The sequence below is a fragment of the Crinia signifera genome, chromosome 4, assembly GCF_055691185.1.
Source record: "Crinia signifera chromosome 4, ASM5569118v1, whole genome shotgun sequence".
In the NCBI taxonomy this organism is placed as follows: Eukaryota; Metazoa; Chordata; class Amphibia; order Anura; family Myobatrachidae; genus Crinia; species Crinia signifera.
Genome location: NC_139220.1, coordinates 313448136 through 313467565, shown reverse-complemented (window position 1 = coordinate 313467565; position 19430 = coordinate 313448136). Strand labels below are relative to the sequence as shown.

Genomic DNA, 19430 nt, shown 5'->3' with positions numbered 1-19430 from the left:
TTGTGCAGTTAATGCGGTCTAAAAGGCACGGACCGGGAGGCTGCCCATAAAACAGGGACATCTTGAGCAGCAGCCACTGTGATGAACATACTACTGCAAGCCACACAGATTCAGTGTAAACCCATATGCTGATATAGTGCAGCGATTAAACCTGAGAATAACGGGAATTGGTAAAACAACTAATACAGCACACCGACACAATCAGAACAGTGAGGTAGCCAATACTAAATATAATAAGAGAGAATAGATATACTCTATATTTTATAGTGCACGCACAGTATACATTGCCAGGATAAAGCAGCATTACATCGTCAAACTGTGACTGTGCAATAAGGAATAAAAATACTTATTCGGGACATCCGGAATTTAAATATAGATTATATCACTGTGTTCTATTGAAGAAGTGCATTTTATTGTAGCCCTACTAACAATCAATAGAGATCAAATATTGCAACTGTGACAAAGAAGAACAGGCATCTAGCCTAGAAAAAGGAAACAAAATTACAAATAACAGATAGAGCAACACACATTGAAACATGTTGCAATAAAATACAGAATGAAATAACCCAGAGAAATAAATTGGTACTTTCTAAAGGTGCGTACACATGGAACGATTTGGCAAATTATTAAATGTCTTTAACGATTTCCTCTGAACTCCTGCACAAACGATTTGGTGTCAAATGATGAACGATTGAGCAAACGATTACACATGAACGGTTGATATTTAACGATGGTGGAGGGTAGTGGGAGCCAGTCAATCAGCTTTACCAAATCGTTCATCTTGCATACACATGAAATGATTGGTATACATCGCTAACGATTGGTCTATGATCTTTCTGCATGCAGGAAAGATCATCGACCTATACCAATGACCGGCGGGTACACGCATCCTCATCTATATCATTCATACACACGGAACGATTTGAGCGATTGGTCGTTTCAATCAGTCGGAAATGCCCAGATCTTTTGCCAAATCTATCCGTGTGTACGAACCTTTAGAGAGAACCAAAATTAAAATCTAAAGCTGGGTACACATCTATACAATCGTCGGGCCGTTCTTCCGTTCTGGGATGGACGGCCGTCCAGATTGTATAGGTGTGTAGGCTGTCCCGACTCCCTCAGTACGATCGATAAACGTCCGAAAACGGTCTTGTCCGTCCATACTCGGACGGTCGAAGGTTCAGTGCTGTCTAATTTTCATCCGACAGGATGGGCCCATATCGGAACAAAAGTGCAGTGTGTACGCATGTTCGATCGATATGCTGGCCGTTCTTGCGACTATACTGCCAAAGCTGGAATGCCCATGTGGGCGTTCCATAGCTGCATGATCTCTCCTACAGCACAAGAAGCGTTCACCTCTCCCCATGTATATTTAAAGAAATAATCATATTATACATGCACCCCATCTTTACAGCAGGTCGCCTTATCTGTCCCTAGCCACCCTGCTGGCTGCTATAAAGACGGGGGAAAGCGTCTTCAGGCAGTCGGCAGGGTGACTATGGACAGATACGAAACTGCTATAAATATGGGGTACGCGACTACAGTCAGTTTGCCGTATCTGTCCATAGTCACCCTGCCGGCTGACGCGTACCCAGTCTTTATAGTGGTTTTCAAATACAGGGGCAAAAGACAGTTTTGTGATCAGAGAGCAGTACATGGCTCCTTGTAGGCACGTTGTTTGTGCCACTGAACACGAGCATGGGCAGGACATTCGAGCGCTATTAACCAATCACACAGTTTCTCTGCACGCGTGCAACCAGTTTTCTATGCGTGCGACACAAAATAATCTTCATTCTGGTGAAATACGTGGATGTAAACAGCAGAATACACACTCTTCCTTTCACTTTTTCCTTTGGTGAGTACTCAACCACAGTTTACTGTTGTTATGACAAATGCTTTATTGATGTATTTGTTGTGTGTATCATGAAAGTAATGTCCATTATGTTTTATTTTTGAACAGACATTTCGACAATGACTGAGAAGAATGTTGAGTTCATGAAGGAATTCATTGAGGCCTACAGAGACCAGAATTGTCTCTGGAATAGCAAATCCAGAGATTATTCCAACAGGCAGAAGAGAGCTGTCGTGCTGGAGGAGTTGGTGAAGGTCAGCCTCCCTTATTACCCCACAGCAAATCTAGAATGGGTGCGGACAAGGATTGCCAACATGAGGACAGTCTTCAAAAAGGAGCTGAACAAGGTTGAGGGATCCAAAAAATCAGGGGCCGGTACAGACCAAGTTTATGTGCCCAGGCTCTGGTACTACGATCTGCTGGCATTCACGGTGGACCAAGAGCTGCCAAGGGAGTCTATCGGAAATATGACTGCGGCCCAGGCTGCCCCATGCTCCACACCTCAGAACCCTGAACCTGCTGAGGAAACCCTCTCTGGCACAGTAAGTCCACAGATTATACATATTTGAAATATTTATTGAATATGAAGATAAAAAGTACAAAGCAAGTACAGTACAAAGGTAGCATGTCATAGCAATTTTTAGCAGATCATGTCATCCTGCCAATCCACTGCGCCTACACCATTAAAGTGCTGCAAGTACTCTTCTCTGGTCAATTTTGCACGCATAGTAGCATTTCTTGTGTTTAGATTGGTCTCCAAACATGTTAATCCTACTGGCTCCTGAACTGTTTCACTGTCATCCATGCTTGAAACATTGGGGTGTGCAGACTGTGTTTTTCTGCGTAGATAGTTGTGCAGCACACAACAGGCCATAACTACCTTGTCTATTTTATCTAGTCGCAGATTTATGGCACTATGAAAAATCCTAAACTTATTGCTAAGTACTGTATGCCAAATGTATTTGTAGCTCATGACAGGCGGTAGTTGAAAATTCTGCGTTCTCTATTAAGTGACCTTTGGGGGTAGGGTTTCACAACATTGGCGTGCAAGGCAAACGCCTCGTCAGCCACAAAAATAAAGTTCAAACCATGCACATTCTGTGTCCGCTCGGGTTAATGAAGTCCATTGTTTTTAAGTTTGTCATGGAACATGGTCTTTTCCAAAGCCCCACCGTCAGAAACCCTGCCATTTTTGCCAATGTCCACAAAGATAAATTCATATTTGGCATTAGCAATAGCCATTAAAACAATGCTAAAGAAGCCCTTATAATTATAGAAAAAAGAGCCAGTATTAGCAGGGTGCATGAGGCAGATATGCTTTCCATCGATGGCACCACCACAATTGGGGAAAGTCCAAAGATCATAGTAGCATAGTAGCAATATATAAACATCATTATTTTAATCACAATTTCTTAACTTTTTCTACACACCTTTTATTTTAATGTAAAACTGTTTTAATAAATGATTAATAAAAGTAACATTTTACAATACTATTCAGTCAGTTTGACTAGTTATAACACACAGTCCCGAGAGTGCACCCCACCAGAATGTCTCTACATTTTCCCTCTCTTTTGTCCGATACAAACATGTGCATCAAATCAGAATAACACATGAGATAAAAAGGCATAAATAAGTTCAATGCTGTACAATGATGGATATCAATGAATGGTAGCTGGTCAGGCTTAATGAAGAGAGATCGGCAGAGGCGTAGGGAGGGCGGAGCCACCGGAGCTCATGTTCCGGGCGCCGATTGGTTGAAGGGCGCCGCCGGCCCGCCCCCCCCTACGCAAATAGTACTAACCGGCAGCGTGCGTCGGCGCCCGGCGGCTGCCTCCTGCCGTGCTCGCCCGGTCCCTGCCAAGCGGTGAGGCCGGGCGGCTGACTCACTCTTTACATGAAGCTGCTGCTGCTGCTTCCTGGCAGAGAGGAAGGACACTGCGAGCCGCGAGGGGACAGCCTCTGGGAGCAGCAGCAGGTCGAAAGGCTGTTGCATGTATGTGGGAGAGCAGAGCCAGGATCCTGGGTGACTTCAGCAGCAAGTGGTTTATCCTCCTCTTCATGGCCATCACCTGCACAAGCTCAGCTGCCCTCCTAACCCCAGCACAGAAGCTGAGAACTGCAGCGTGGACAACAGGAGGTACTTTCTCTATAAGTTTTCTGGAGTGCTGCTTTTTACCTATTGGATACATACTGTCCTTGCTTGAGATGGTACTACTTTAACAAGACACATAAATGCACTGGAGTGCCACTTTGTACCCTCTGTACCATGCTCACTAAACCCCTAAACCCCCTACTGTACAGCATAACACTACCCCTCCCCTTCTAAGTGCCTAACCCCTGTCACCACTGCCTAATCCTGAATCCCCCCCCCCCCCCAGTATCTAAACCTAACTCCCTACCCTTCTCCGCCCTAACCCTAACCCATGCCAGCATAATTACATTCGTCAACCCAGAAGTCAGGATTCCGACCCTGACATCTTCATTGATATTGGTAATCTGCTGCCAGTCTCCTAGCGATAGTCAGGATGCCAACGTCGATATCCTGACCTATTGCACAGTTCTGTCCCCCTTGGCAACGAGCAATTTCAGTCCCCCTTGGCAACAAGCAATTTCAGTCCCCCTTGCATGAAGCCCCTGCCATCAAGCATCTAGTTAAGCGGCACATATGTGTCAAATGTGTAATGGGCATTACGGTGTGTTATATAGTATGTAATTGGCATTATGGTGTGTTATATAGTATACGAAGGGCATTACGGTGTGCTATATAGTATGTGATGGGCATTGTGGTGTGTTATATAGTATGCAATGGGCATAATGTGTGGCTTTATGTGTAATTGGTATTACAAAGTTCGCTAAAATGTGCAATGGGCATTACGGTGTCAATCCTGGAAAAGCCTGGCACAAGTAAGTGAAGCATCCACCATCACTGTCCAGAGCTTTGGTGAATTGTTTTATCAAGCCAAGCTTGATGTGCAGCGGTTGAAAGAGTATCCTGTCTCTGTTCACCAGAGGGATGTTGGATATTCATAGATCTGCCAGGCACCAATTCCTCCCATACAGGCCAGTCCTTCTTGTTGTAATGTTGAGCTTTGTTCCTACTGTCCCATATGCACAGAAAGCAAGGGTACTTGGTGAACCCCGACTATTGTCCATACAAAAAGTTCACCATCTTAATAAATCATCATAATAAATTTGTATTTGCTCAGGTTTCTGCTATACCTGTCATAATGCACCTATAATGCGAAAGTACAAATACACGTTAATGAAAACTCTATAACTCAAAAAGTTGACCTGATTGACCAAAAATCATTTTTTGAATTCAGTACATCATAATTATACAAAATCAGTAAAAAATACTTGGACAATATTTTCATTGTTGCCCAGTGTTATTGTTAGACAGCACATACACACGGTACACTGCATGCGTGACGTCCCCCTGCGAACAAAGCCAGCAATGCCGTCCCCAAGATAATTCACAGTCGGCCAGTGTATGTAGGCAGCACCCTGGCATTTTCTGGGAGTGCTGCCGAAAAACACAGACTGGCCTGGCTGTTGGGAGGGACATTGACATCATTAGCGGCCCTGTACTCCCCACACCCATCGCAGCGCCGAGTAAGTCTAGGGGGGAGTACATTCAATGGCGTTTCCGTATTAATTTCTCCCTGCTTGCATGGCTATGAAAAGCAGCCGTGCACAGGGGCGGGGAGAAATTCTGGCAGGGGCGAAGAATCGCTGTCCAGGAGTCAGGTCTGAATCAAACCCCTAGTGCCTGATCTCCTTCCCCAGCAGACTAATATTAACCCTTTCAGTGATGTCTAATACTAACTGTAGACTTTCTGAGAACATCAACATTTCACAAATCAACATTCTGACCATGTTGTCATAAAGCTTGTTGAAACGTTATATCGGGGGAAATTTACTAAAGGAAATTTGTAAAAAATAGGTGTATTTGTATCCAGAAATACACTTATTTTTACATTTACTATCCCGAAAATACGGAAATTCGTATTCCTATTGATAGTACATCAATACGACTACGAATTGCCGTATTTTCGGCATAGTAAATGTCAAAAATAAATGTATTTCTGGATACAAATACACCTATTTTTTTTACAAGTTTCCTTTAGTAAATTTCCCCCATCATGTTAACATTGTGGTATCAAATATTATAAATGTTGACATGATAATTGACAATGTAACCAGATCCCAGGCCTTTGTGACAAAATTAGCCTACAAATGTTAACATGATTGCGGCAGATAGTGGATAGGGAGACAAATCTTGCTTTTAAATTAATTGCCGTCTCAAATCTAATGACAATCTCGCCAAAATCATGGCTGCTCCAGCAAATTTGGCAAAACTGAGCATATCATTTGATTGACATGACATTGACAGGTAGCGAATGGAAAACAGCTTTCAGAATGGGTACAGGCATTTTGAATACCTTGTGGCACCTTTTGGGTTGGTTAATGTACCAGGAACTTTTTAACAGGTTGTGAATTATGTTATTACGATATCTTAGATTAATTTAAAAAGGTCTGCGGAATATCTATGCACTGCATTAAAACTTACCGTTGCTGCATCAGTGGTTTGGTCAAATAAAAAACACTGGCCAGTACGGGGATCGAACCCGCGACCTTGGCGTTATTAGCACCACGCTCTAACCAACTGAGCTAACCGGCCATGTTAAAACCATCAAGCAACTCCTGTGTTTCACAAATTCGTATCAACACTATATTTAAAATATCTTTCGTATGAAAGAGTCGCTCACACACATTGAGTTGACAATTGAAGGTCGACATACGTTGAGTCAACCATTGACAGGCCTTAGGTCGACACAGACAAAAGGTCGACATGCCTAAGATTGACACATGCATTAGGTCAACTTTGGGAAGGTCAACATGCTTGCAATCTTATTTGGTTAGTCCCGCCCACAGCTCTGCCCCCTTCTGTGTCATGCCCACCGGGCCCGCCCCCTACTTGCTGGAGCTGGCTGCCCTCTCCCGGAGAGGGCAGCTCAAAAGTTGGCAACCCTGAATTATCTTTAATCTTGATTAAAAATAAGATATAGAAACATAAGAATGTATGGTGGAAAACGTATCAGAAAGTTTGAAGGCCTAGATTTGTTTGTTTATTCTTCATTTTGTTTTGTGTCCTATACTATACTACTGCTCCTAGGACTCTCATAATTCATTCCAAAAAACACACAAGAGAGCTGATTTTAGCTACAGAACTCTTCCAATACTGTTGCTGTAAGGAAAAAGCTCAGCTGGAGGAATTGATGATGTGGCAGCATTCCCTATTCTACTCTGCAGTGGACTTACTTTGCAATATGCATTTACTGTAAAATATAATAAACTGTAAATAAAAAACATGTAAATAGTAAATAGGGTACTTATGTAGTAACTGGGCTGCCGATTTCTAAATCGGGTCGGATCGGGAGATCGCATCGCATCGCATGCGACCATGCGATTCGATGCGATGCGATGCGATGCGATGACCCGATTTTTCCATAGGAATCAATGTTAAAATGGACTGAGTCCATTTTAACATGGAATTCAATGGGAAAAATGGGTCCTTTTCATACCCCTACTATCCAAGTGGGCATGGAGTTGGATATAAACCTGTGGCGAGCGTAGCGAGCCACCGAGCCCGAAGCGTGGCGAGCGAAGCGAGCCCCGCGAGGGGACGAATACCGTCCCCTCGCGGGGCTCGCTTCGCTCGCCACGCTTCGGGCTCGGTGGCTCGCTACGCTCGCCACAGGTTTATATCCAACTCCATGCCCACTTGGATAGTAGGGGTATGAAAAGGACCCATTTTTCCATAGGAATCATTTTAACATTGATTCCTATGGAAAAATCGGGTCATCGCATCCGATATCGGATGCGATATCGGATGCGATGCGATGCGATATCGCATCGCATCGCATCTGATTGTATGCCTTAACTTAAGGCATACAATCAAAAAATCGGCAGCCCAGTTACTACATAAGTACCGTAAATAGCAGTAACCAAAACTATAAAATGAACATGTGAAAAAAAACTTTGCTGCATTGGCCGGGAATCGAACCCGGGCCTCCCGCGTGGCAGGCGAGAATTCTACCACTGAACCACCAATGCTCACATAGAACTGTTATAAACTTTTTAAGTACAATTTTTACTATGAGACTAAAATTGATGACTAGCTATAAGGGTGAAGGGTGTTCTTGGGGCCTAATTCAACACTGCCTGCTAAGCAGCGGCCATCCACCACCTGGCCAAATCCCCTCGGTAACGTGAGGGGATGTGTATGAGAACATCTCCCCCCCAATGCAGCCGGTAGCAGAAGAAATCATAAAATGCTGGGTGTTCCCCTCGTCCACCCATGTTTCGGCCCCCATCCCTCCCTCACCACAGCGAACGACCCGGCGAATGTACACAAATGCGCATACGCAAACCCCGACCATCAGTGCTGGGGCTAAATTCGGATTCTGAATCGGCCTCTTGAGCCAGATTCACCTGAACGTCAAAAGTACAAAAGCATAAAATTACCTGTAGGCCTTCTGAGAATATCTACATTTCACATGTTGCATACCTCCCAACATGACCCATTCCACGAGGGACCATTTCTGGTCATTAGTACAGTCCTGAGCTCCTGAGTTAACCCATGCTACGCCTGTCCTAGTCGCTGTCACTTGAGCCTTGCGGTGCTGCCTCTGATCACAGCTTGCCATGTGGTCGCTGAGTCTGCTGCTGTAAGGTATCCTGATTTTGACAGTTACCAAAAGGTCCACAGTCACCTCCAAGCCTTCACAGTTATCCAGTCATCTCCATGTCTTCAGTTATCCCATTATCTTCAAGTTTTCACAGTTTATCCATTTATCTCCAAGTCTTCACAGTCATCCAGTTGTCTCCAAGTCTTCAGTTGTTCACAGAATTTCCAATTTGCATACCATCATCCACAAACTCTTACAGTGATATCCAAATCCTCCAGTCATCTTCAACCTCTTTTACAGTTGTTCATGCAACAGTCCATCCATTGATATATGAACTGCTACTGTTATTACTGTTACCTTATTCTTTACGTTATCAGTATTTGTTGCTTGTTTCTATTTCAGTTTATTCAGTGACTGTACTGCAAGACCTTATCATTAAATCGTCTAAACGTCAATCAACTCTCTTCCATTTATCCTGTACTTTGGGTACACGAGAAAGCACTACATCCATCCACTCACTTCCTCAGCTGCCTCCTCCCTGCCAGTCCCACAAAAGCCCCAAACTGTGACAATATCCACTACATTTACAACAAATTCTTGCCTTTAAATTAAATGCCACATTAAATCGAATTACAATCTTGCCAGAATCAAAAGCTGAGCATAAAATTTGAGCGATATCTGGACATGTAGCAATTGGAAAACAGCTTTCCGATACAGCCATTTTGAATACCTTTTGGGTTGGTTAATGCACTAGGAATTTTTCAACATGTCGTGAATTATGTTGCAATTTGACAAAAAGACAGTCAATAGGTCAACAACCAAAGGTTGACGTGCACTTTTATTCCAGAACCCATAATACCACCTAGTTCTCTAAGCATTCATTTCCCAACCTCATGGTAGAGACACCTGTCTTAGTGTACACTACTATTGTGGTCATGATTTCAGCCAAGATTGCCACTATTGGGGGCAGACTTAAAAATGTCAAAAATGGGGGATGTGCAGCGAGCCCCCTCCCCCCCTTAACACACACACTTTATGCTCATTTTCCTCATTTGTGTATAGCTGAACGATGAGTACGTGTGTGCGTGGCTGTTCCACAATAACTCTCGAATGCTTTAACTAAACGTCTTCAAACATTGCACACTACATTATCATCTTAAGGGACAATCTAAGTTGGAAGATAGGTTTAATTGGACGACCCCTTAAGGGTGCTGTCATAAGATTCCATGCTATTTCTGTTGTTTTCATGTGTTGTGATATGTCATTGGAAAGCTTATGACTTTATGAATACAACACAATAAACAGACTCCCTTAAAGGCCTATAAGGGTCCATTAAGTGAAAAACATTTTCACTTTCTAAAACTTTTGACAAACTTAAATTAATAAGCGACTCATCAGCAGAGTGGTCTGTGAATCGAACACTGTAGATATCATTATGAAATCCATGTGACCTCGATCCCCAGTCAGTTATTTGTCTTGTGTTTGCTTATTCATTGAAGGTTTTCAGGATCTTCTGTACCTGCTGCAGCAGCTACTGCCCTGCTGTAGTTGGGAAGGGGAGGTGGATAGTTAGAGACTTGCTCTGGCTGCTGCAACAGCTTCTGCTCTGCTGTGGTTGGTAGATAGTTGGGGATTTGCTCTGGCTGCTCCAGCAGCTTCTGCTCTGCTGTGGTCAGTAAGGAGCATAGTTGGAGACTTGCTCTAGCTGCTGCAGTAGCTTCTGCTCTGCTGTGGTTGGGAAGGTGCATAGTTGGAGACTTGCTCTGGCTGCTGCAGCAGCTTCTGCCCTGCTGGGGTTTGGAAGGTGGATAGTTGGAGACTTGCTCTAGCTGCTTCAGCAGCTTCTGCTCTGCTGTGGTTGGAAGGTGCATAGTTGGAGACTTGCTCTAGCTGCTGCACTAGCTTCTGCTCTGCTGTGGTTGGGAAGGTGCATAGTTGGAGACTTGCTCTGGGTGCTGCATCAGCTTCTGCCCTGCTGTGGTTGTGTAGGGTAGGTGGATAGTTGGAGACCTGCTCTGGCTGCTGCAGCAGCTTCTCCTCTGGTTGGGTAGGTGGATAGTTTGAGGCCTGCTCGGACTGCTGCAGCAGTTTCTGCCCTGCTGTGGTTGGGAAGGGTAGGTGGATAGTTGGAGACCTGCTCTGACTGTTGCAGCAGCTTCTGCCCTGCTGTGGTTGGGAAGGGTAGGTGGAACAAGATTGCATAAGCATAACATTTTCCTTAAGGCTAGTATTTTATAAGTTAATGGACAAAAACAAAATCTGTTAACATTGGTGATTACGGTTTTTGATTATAGGCAAAGTAAAGTTATATGTGGGAGAAAACGAGTGCTCTTCTTTGCCAGATGATTTACAAACTTATTCTAAAAAAACGAAGTATTGTAGTGTTTGTCATCTTGATTATCTCCTTGAGTGGGGGGTTTTGCTGGGGCAGGTTTGTCCTGCCCCAGCAAAACCCACCACAGAACATGGTTTGCTCCCAGGGGCGGATTATAATGGAGGCACAAGGGGTCAGTGCCCCTAGGCCACCTTCTAGCTAGGGGCCCCCTATGGTTGGCATGTATTTAAAAAGCTAAAGGTTTTGTGCATGGGAGTGGGGTAGTGCTTCAGCTTCACCTATCTGCCAATGTGACAATGATTAATGGTGCTGAGCATTGGGAGCCAAGCATGCAGTGCATTACTGGGAGTTGACCAAGTCCCATGACACCTTGCACCAGAGGGCAGAGGCTGAGAGGTTTGTGCTGAGCTCTGATTGGTGGAGCTCATTACATGCTTCTCAGGCCCATGGAGAACAGCAGCAGCAGCTTAGTCATGGGAGGGTTTTTAATCAGAGGCAGCACTAGGACTGTGAGTTTTCCTACAGAGTAAAGTGCAGAGGGACAAACACAGGCTTTTCATGTGGTGTGTGTGTGTATATATATATATATATATACATATATATCTATCTCCCCTGCAGTTACCGATTGACCAAGTTTATTCTGCCTTTACTCTGTGTTTTGACAGTGTAATATTCTCCCATTCAGTTTGCGGCCAGTATGACAAGTGCAAGGGGGCCCCCCGGTCTAAAGTACCCCGGGCCCCCCGAAAGGCTTAATCTGGCACTGTTTGATCCGGCGTTTGTATGCCGGAGGCTGAGCTCCCCTGCCTCCAGTCACAGCAGTGACCACAGGCTGCAGGCTCGGGGATGTTCATGGTGGCTCGGGGGGGGGACTCGGGTGCCTGAACTCCTGAATGCCCTTGAGTCCCCCCCCGAGCCACCCCAAACATCCCCGAGCATGCCGCCTTCATCACTGCTGTAAAGTGAATGGCGGCTGGGGAAGTGGCAGGGGAGCTCCAGCTTATGATTGCTAGATCGGAGGTGATGGGGGGTGGGGGGGGGGGCCCTAGAGGTGGTGCGCCAAAGGTGCACAGCTGGAGTCACCACTGGCGCATTCCTACTGCAGCATAGTGGTATGCCTGGAAATTTTCCGGGACAGCCTGCTGCAGCAGGGGGTTAAATATGAAATATTATAAGAACTATTCAAACCCAGAAAGTGATGGCAGATTACGGTTCTTCCTGTCAGGCAACTTAAAGGTCTAATTGTTGTATATTCCTAATTGTTTTTTGGGAAGTGTCCTAATGATAATATCCTGCTCTTACAGTGCATTTTTTAATTGTTGAATTATAAAGGAACCCACTACCTCTGCTCTGGGCGAATGGTCTCTATTGCATATTATTCTGTAAAAGGTGTGTTGAGTAATCTTACTTTTAGTTGATCTTAGCTAAGGAACTCTTCCAATACATGTTGCTCTGCTGTAAGGATAAACTTAGCTGGAGGAACTGATGATGTGGCAGCAGCATTCCTTATTCCACTGTGCAGTGTACTTACTTTGCAGTTTGCATTTATTATAAGATGAAATGAAATATTTTAAGAATTGCGTGCACATTAATTGAAAATAGCAGAAGTCAAAAATAGCAAATAGAAAAACAAAAAGATGTTGCTGCATTGGCCGGGAATCGAACCCGGGCCTCCCGCGTGGCAGGCGAGAATTCTACCACTGAACCACCAATGCTCACATATTGATCATCCTTCAGATGCAGTAGTGGTCTGGTCCACAATGTGGCTGACAGACAATATCTAGGTTGCCACCACTAAAAAGTGGACACATGAGTTTTTGAGGTGTTTTTTTTTTACCATACGTTACAATCCACGTGGACTTCGATTTGGTAAAGTGTACCAAGTGAAGCGGTAGCAGAACGGGTCCCAAAACATGTCAAGAGAAGTGAGAAATATGATGGGACACTGTGCAGTAATCGGGGCCCACATGCTCAGTCACTCCAAACCGATGTGAACGAGGAGTAAAAATCTGAACCTCCTTGTTTTAAGCCTAGAGCTGATGAATACTTTGAAGGCTGGAGGTGATACTTGATCCAGATTCACATGCTCTGATGACTATCCTGCAATGTGGCCTGGTAAGGATGGTAATTGACCACTGATGGCAAAGATCTGATGGTTCACCAGAGGCAGCAATGTTTTTTGCTCTTTCCCCAATGCAAAGTGCATGATGTATTACCTGACCCATCACACAATTTAGCAGACCTGGTAGTAGGCTTCAACTCCTAGTTTCTCTCATTACAGAAACTTTGATTATTGATCTCATTGTGTATGACCGGTATTGTTCTAGACTTCTTTTTTGCATGATCACAATGGCTCTGTTCTGTACTAAATATTATCGATCCCATTTTTTCCTGGCCATTCTTTTAATAAAACAAAATTAATTAAAGAGAGCGCACTGGGTGATCTATCAAATATTTAATACATTTATAAAATTGATATACATATTACCATACACTTAAATAATAAATTAATAATTATAAAACAATTTATGTCCAGCATTGAATATAATATACCCTATACAATCCATCAATTTTTTTCATTGGCTCTTACCCACACCGTTTAATATCAGTCTCCTTTGAAGTGGGGAGCCTCCTATTGATTGATTGTAAAAATATATAAGTATCTCCAGATATTAATCTGGATTCAAAAGCAGACTCCTTTCCAGCTTTATTTATAAAGGAAAGTTCCTGTGCTTTTAAACATGTATATATTTCCTCCATTAAGTATATTTACTGGTTCCCGCTTGTATGGGTAAGGTGACTTCAGTGAAGGCTTCTGAGGAAACCTCCAGGTTATTTGGACTGAGAAACACATCAAGCACTGGAATTCTGCATCCAGCATTCCTCTATATACCCCCCAAAATTTGCTCATTTCCAATCGGACTCTAATCTGCAAAAAGATGTTGCTGCATTGGCCGGGAATCGAACCCGGGCCTCCCGCGTGGCAGGCGAGAATTCTACCACTGAACCACCAATGCTCACATGATGATCATCCGTCAGATGCAGTAGTGGTTCGGTCCGCAATGTGGCTGACAGACAATATCTAGGTTGACACCACTAAAAAGTGGACACACTTTTTTGAGGTGTTTTTTTTTTCTTCATACTTTACAATCCACGTGGACTTCGATTTGAATTGGTAAAGTGTGCCGAGTGAAGCGGTAGCGGAACGGGTCCCAAAACATGTCAAGAGAAGTGAGACATATGATGGATCACTGTACACTAATCGGGGTCCACATGCTCAGTCACTCCATACCCATGTGAATGAGGGTGTTAGTTTCTATAGCTAGGAGTAAAAATCTTAACCCTCTTTGTTTGAAGTCTAGAACTAATACTTTGAAGGCTGGAGGTGATACTTGATCCAGATTCACATGCACTAATGATTAAAAGATAGTAAAACAAAAATGCTGCTGCATTGGCCGGGAATCGAACCCGGGCCTCCCGCGTGGCAGGCGAGAATTCTACCACTGAACCACCAATGCTCACATATGTACTTTCAAAATGACATGACATTTGGAAAATAGAACATATATAGCACAAATACATTTTTAATACAAAAGCCCCATACACAGGTTATCAATATATCGAATTCACAATGAACAATATTGATAATGATATCGTTCAGTGATGTCGTTGGTGCCCCTGTAGTAACGACCCACGTGACAGCGCATTGTTAACTATATTGATATTATAAACGATATGGCTTAGAAGGGACAAAATGAGTGATGTCATTCATAATATTGCTTAGTGTGTATGGGGCTTAAGCAGTGGTGTAACAATAGCCCCGCAGACCCCCGGCGCCCACACCGTTATGCTGCACTGCTCGGGACCAGCAGCCTGCCTTACCCCTCAAATGTGACGCCGCCACCGGGACCCGCAAATCTCCTTGTCTACAGTCCAGGTCCCGGCGCTCCTCCTGGCTGTTTGAAAATGACCATCACAAAATGGTTGCCCTCCTACAACAGACACTCCTCTAGCATCCTCAAAAACGATCTGCTGTTAGGGGGGCAACTATTTTGTTAGTCATTTTCAAGCAGCAGCCAGGAGGAACGCCGGGACCCAGACTGTAGACAAGCAGATTTGCGGGTCCCGGTGGCGGAGGCACATTTGAGGGGTAAGGTAGGGCGCTTCTGTAATTTCCGACGGGGGTGGGGGGATGCGCATATTATAGTTACGCCACTGGGCTTAAGATATACCAGGGAGGGAGGGCCCTGCTCAATCCAATAGGAAAATACCTTAGTTGAAACAAAAAAAGCAACTGTGGCTTGGAGTGTAGATTGGGCCAGTTAGTGTGGGCAGTATAGGAGGAAGAAATCTAACTTCTAATAAAGAGAGGGTTTTCTAGAGACTGCCCAAATATTTGAAGGCCGTGGTCGACTCTGACAAGGTATGGTAGAGAATTCCATAAGTATAAATATGTAGGAGTAGCAGAACGGATAGGTTTTATAAGAGCATGAGGTGGTTACCAGAGACAAGTCATACAGGTAGGTGAGAGTAGTAGGTGGATACACAAAAGGAAATATTTGCCCCTACATAACCGGTCAGATTGTGTTCTGCACACAAAGACAACAGTGAAAATGTGCTGGAAGAACTTATACCCCTTTTACACGAAAATCCCTGGTCAGACCCTGGTCTTTGAACACGGAAGTTTCAAGGGTTGGACCCAGCTTCCTACCCCATTTACACAGCACTGTGACCCAGGTCTGCGCAGTTTACACTGAACCTGGATCAGCCCTGCTTTTCCCTATGGATGACATTAAAAATGTCCATTTTAGGACTGATAAACTGCCATCCAACCTTCCTTCAATGATTTAAAATAAAAGTTAAAAGACATGACTAGTTTGTTTATTTTGTAAAATATTTTTTAAAAAGTTTCATTCAGTGCTCAAGCACACATAGTGGTATAAAAGTGAAGCATCTCCCATGTGCTCCCCCCAGCCCCCTTCCCCTGCAGCAGCAGACCGAATCTCCCATGTGCTCCCCCCAGCCCCCCCCCAAGAAAAAATAACATAAATGATACTGCATTCAATTATGATTTCTGTGTGCACTGCCCGTATCCTTCCTGGCTGCTGTCTTTTGCCACTGCAGTGCACTGTGGAATGGCTTCCAGCACTTCTGGTATCCTTTCAGCACTACCTGGATGTCCAAACCTGGGTTGGGACCATTTACACCGCCCACGACCCAGGTCCAACCAGTGTTCAACCCTGGTCAGGACCTGGGTAGGAGACCAGTGTTACTGGACCTGGGTTGGCCCCTTTTACACCAAAGCTGACCTGGGTCCAACCTGGGTTTTTCCTTGGTGTAAAAGGGGTAAAAGTTCCCCTCCCTGCACTGTGAATTCCCGGAGCATGCGCTTCAGAATTTCTGTTGCGGGGTATTCTTCTGGGGCGGCATTCCAGAAGTGATGTTAGAAGTCAGAGACTACCGCATCACTCAAGGGAATCCGGACAGCCAGAAGAGATCGTTCTGCAACATTGACATAAAAAAGTGAAAAGCTCATATCAATTGTTGCATGTGTCGACCTTTTCCCAGTGCAGACCTTTTGGGGGTCAACCTAGTACACCACACCATGAAGAAATAACATCATCACAAAGTTGAGAAAACCCTCAGAAAAAAAGGGGTTACCAAAACTGTTGGAGGCCATTTTTAAACAGAAGATAGGTCTTGAATCTGAAAAGAATTTGTGGCTATGTTTTAATACAAAAACTTACTTCTGGGTTTGGACCAAAGAGAAGGCAACAATATTAGCTTTACTCTTTTTTTTTCTACTTTTCTTTTTCGCATTGACAATAAGCAATATGTGCCAAGCTGGTTAGCTTCTGTTGTTGAAGAAGTTTCTGACCTGCACACTTATACCCCTTTTACACCAAAACGCCGGGTCGTACCCGGCTTTTTTAGACCCAGGTTCAAGCCGGGTGCGACCCGGCGTTTAGTGCCATTTACACTGGGCGGACAGCCCGACCCGCACCCGCCCCCCCCCCCCGGAGCTTGGAGATGACAGCGCGATGTCATCTCCAAGCCCCAATCACCGCCGCGCGCCGCCGCCGGACCGGAACGCTGCTGGGGGCAGCCCAGCACTAAGGTAAGCTGCTAGGCTGCCCCCAGTCCCCGCGCACACTCCCCCGCCGTCGCACAGGAGGTGAATGGATGCCGCACACAGGCATCCGTTCACCTCCCTCCCCCGCCGCTGCTGCTGCTGTCTGCAGGGTATAGCAGACAGCAGCGCCGGCTGTCAGTGTCAGGCTGACAACCCGTCCAACCTGCGGACGCTGCGGTCCGCAGGTTGGACGTTCCCCATTCATGTAAATGGGAGCCGGGTCATCCGACCCGGCGTTCCCATTTACACCGCCCTCTACCCAGGTCCTAGCCATGTTCTACCCAGGTCAGGACCTGGGTAGAAGTCCCGTGTAAAGGGACACGGCGTTAGGGATTTACACCGCCGAAGATCCGGGTCTGACCCGCCTCTGACCCGGATTTTTCGGCGGTGTAAAAGGGGTTTTAATTGCTAGCTAATTACACACTCCATGTAGTTTGTAATCAACTATCATAGCTAGGACTAGTTTGGTTTGGTGGAGTGTCACCTCTGCACTCTTTTCACACTTCCCCATACTTGAGTAAAGTGAGACAAGAATAGAAGAACCCTGGACCATGTGAATGGCAAAATATCACAGAAATGGAAAAGGGGGAGAGTTTTTACCTATCCATAAAGACTTTGCCTCAAACAAAAATTTAAGAGCATTCCTCTGTGTTCTTTGGCTGTCCACCTAGGCTGAAATATCACCACCGCTCCGGGGGGGGGGGAGGATGCCTAATATTCCAGATCCCCCCACCACCCCCTTCTTAGTGCTGGATGCCACATTGCTTGCTGTTTTCTGTGTTTAGGGGCGAGCACAGAAACTCAAAATCACGGTATCAGAGAAGTGGCCAGAGAGAGAGAGAGAAACCTATATTGTTGTTGAAAAGAAAAACATCAAGTACACTCCGTTGGTTGAGCCATTTCAAATCATTTTACCTCCACTTCACATTAAGTAGGGCCCAATGAAGAATTTCATAAATGCCTTGGACAAGGAAGGCAAAGTTTACAAAGATAAGCAAAGCTAAAAGAGGGCATATTTGTTGGACCCAAATGAAACTGTTCAATTTCAGAAGAAATATTTAACCCTAAATATACAGAAATTGTCTGAATGGTCCTAATCCAAGGCTGCTGTGGAAGATTTTTAGGGAACAGGAAAGAGGCCAAACAGAGCCATCAGCCTGAAGGCAGAGGTGACCCGAGAGTTATGATTGACACCCTGCGGGCATTTGGAGGCGCGCCGACAGGGTTTTCTGGCAGTGCCACAGAAAACGCAGGCATTCCCCGGGCATTAAGAGGGAGGGCTGTTGATGTCATCGGGGAAAAATAAATTTGATGGTGAATGATTTCCTCCCCATGTACACGTTCGCAGCCGTGCACAGGGTCGGTGGGCCTGCATTTGGCAGGGCACCGTTTACGTGCTTGCTGGGCTCTGAACACTCACAGCCCAGTGAGCAGGTCTCAATCCGCCTTGCGAATGAATGGGCTCACTGTGCAAATGGATGTGTACAGCTGCACATCTCTTCGCACCGAGGGAATAGTTCCAAATCCCGTCGGAAGCCGCTCACCATCACATGATTTCTACACTGGGCACCAGTCATCACAGCCGCCGCGATGCATGCGCAGTATGTTGATCATTGGCCGCTGTGGGAATTCGCAGCCATGTAAACAGGTCTGAATCGGGCTCAGTATTCAAAGAGATAAATTGTCATTTATTGTATTTTTTTTATATATTTCGCAGTTTTTAAAAAATTACCCAATTAAAGAGTATCATTATTTCTCCTAGACCACGACACACATTTTCTTTCCTTGTGTATACTGCGAAGAGATATATGCTACCTAAGTAATTGCTGATTTAATGTGAAGAAATTGAATCTAACTGCTGAAAGCTGGATGAGATGCGTCTATGTCGCACCACGTATGCATCCTGATAGCACGGATACAGAGTCGGAGTTGCGATTGAGGTGCAGGATACCTGAAGTGTGTTGTCTTAAGTGACTTTTCTAGCAGTTAGTTGATCTCAGCTCCGGAACTCTTCTAATACATGTTGCTCTGCTGTAAGGAAAAGCTCAGCTGGAGGAACTGATGATGTGGCAGCATTTCTTATTCCACTGTGCAGTGTACTTACTTTGCAGTTTGCATTTATTATAAGATTAAATGAAATATTTTAATAAAAGCATGCACATTAGTAGTAAATAGCAGAAGTCAAAAATGGCAAAAATAATAAAAAAATGCTGCTGCATTGGCCGGGAATCGAAACCGGGCCTCCCGCGTGGCAGGCGAGAATTCTACCACTGAACCACCAATGCTCACGTTTGTACTTTTAAAATGACATGACATTTGGAAAATAGAACATATATATATAGCACAAAGACATTTTTAATACAAAAGCCCCATACACAGGTTATCAATATATCGAATTCAAAATGAACAATATTGATA

General features: G+C 44.7%; 1 long non-coding RNA gene and 5 other non-coding genes across 7 annotated transcripts in view; all 6 read right to left on the bottom strand.

The window, feature by feature from the left end:
• Window positions 1–19430, bottom strand: part of LOC146072845 (uncharacterized) — a 44343-nt gene that overhangs the window by 10986 nt on the left and 13927 nt on the right. The window lies entirely within an intron of this gene.
• On the bottom strand, window positions 6460–6533 carry TRNAI-AAU (transfer RNA isoleucine (anticodon AAU)). The gene has a single exon. It is a non-coding gene; the product is annotated as a tRNA-Ile (tRNA).
• TRNAG-GCC (transfer RNA glycine (anticodon GCC)) lies at window positions 7899–7969 on the bottom strand. Its single transcript has one exon. It is a non-coding gene; the product is annotated as a tRNA-Gly (tRNA).
• Window positions 12524–12594, bottom strand: TRNAG-GCC (transfer RNA glycine (anticodon GCC)). Its single transcript has one exon. It is a non-coding gene; the product is annotated as a tRNA-Gly (tRNA).
• On the bottom strand, window positions 13826–13896 carry TRNAG-GCC (transfer RNA glycine (anticodon GCC)). Its single transcript has one exon. It is a non-coding gene; the product is annotated as a tRNA-Gly (tRNA).
• On the bottom strand, window positions 14327–14397 carry TRNAG-GCC (transfer RNA glycine (anticodon GCC)). The gene has a single exon. It is a non-coding gene; the product is annotated as a tRNA-Gly (tRNA).